This window comes from Rhinoraja longicauda, chromosome 13 (genome assembly GCF_053455715.1).
Source record: "Rhinoraja longicauda isolate Sanriku21f chromosome 13, sRhiLon1.1, whole genome shotgun sequence".
In the NCBI taxonomy this organism is placed as follows: domain Eukaryota; kingdom Metazoa; phylum Chordata; class Chondrichthyes; order Rajiformes; family Arhynchobatidae; genus Rhinoraja; species Rhinoraja longicauda.
The window spans coordinates 46,595,428-46,596,852 of NC_135965.1; positions in this window are offsets into that span (position 1 = coordinate 46,595,428).

A 1,425-nucleotide genomic window follows, 5' to 3' on the forward strand; every position below is an offset into this window, starting at 1 on the left:
ATTTAACCCGCGTGTAGTTTCCATGAACCGCGCTTTCATGTTGATCCATTGGAATAGCCCACTCACTCACTCACACGTCAGATCCATGCACCCCGTCCCCAGCCAGACCGGACCGGACCGGACCGTGTGCTACTAATCCAGCACAGCCTGGAGTCTCACCGGAACCTTCCTGATCCGTGCATTCAGTCTCACTGAAAAGCTGAAGATTTAATGAGCCGGAGATGCCGTTGGTTAAACAGGAAAGAAAAACACACAGGTGGTGGTGTGAGCAAAAAGGTTGTTAGCGACATGCTGTTTGAGCACTTGCACGGTGGTGCAGCGGTAGAGTTGCTGCCTCACGGCGCCAGAGACCCGGGTTCCATCCCGACCGCGGGTGCTGTCTGTTTGGAGTCTGGACGTTGTCCCTGGGACCTGCGTGGGTTTTCTCCGGGTGCTCTAGTTTCCTCCCGCACCCCAACCCGTGGGTTAATTGCTTGGTGCGAGTGTAACTTGTCGCTGGTGTGTAGGATAGTGTTTGTGTGCGGGGACCGCTGGTCGGCGCGGACTCGGTGGGTGAAGAGTTTGTATCCGCGCTGTATCTCTAAACTAAAGTAAACCTAAACAGTGTTGAGCGGGCGGGGTGCGTGCAGTCTTGTGGGCATTGGCGCCCTCTGCAGTTGTAACAATACAGCAGAGGAACCAACATCTGTGCATCTTTTACACAGCTGGCCTTCCATCACAGTGAGGAGGGACTGGAGGAGACTCACTGTGATGGATGTTTCTTTTTGTTTGGTGTTAGTTGTGATTGTATGTGTTATTGCATTTTTATTGATTATTCTTATTGGTCTTATTGTTTAACTGCGGGTAATGTTTCATTTCACTACACATTTATGTGTATGTGACAAATAAACGACTATTGACTATTGACTATATTGAGACACTTGATGTCTAATGTGTTGACTGAGTGAAATGTTTGTGACCATCGGCCACTCCAGGCCAGTGAGTGAGTGAGTGAGTGAGTGAGTGAGTGAGTGAGTGAGTGAGTGAGTGAGTGAGTGAGTGAGTGAGTGAGTGACCATCACCAGCGATGGGGTGATTGTTGGATTCCTGGCCTCGCTGCGGCCACTGTGGGTCACTACAATCCCACCGTGCCTGGTACAGATGTGGTCCAGAACCGTCGGTGTCCAACCCTCCACCTCCACCTCCCCCCCCCCTCCACCTCTCTCCCCCCCCCTCCACCCCCCCCTCCACCTCCACCTCCCCCCTCCACCTCCACCCCTTCACCTCCACCCCTTCACCTCCACCCCCTCCACCCCCTCCGCCTCCCCCCCTCCACCTCCACCTCCCCCTCCACCTTCACCTCCACCCCTTCACCTCCACCCCTCCACCTCCACCCCCTCCGCCTCCCCCCCCTCCAACTCCCCCCCTCCACCACCACCCCTCCAC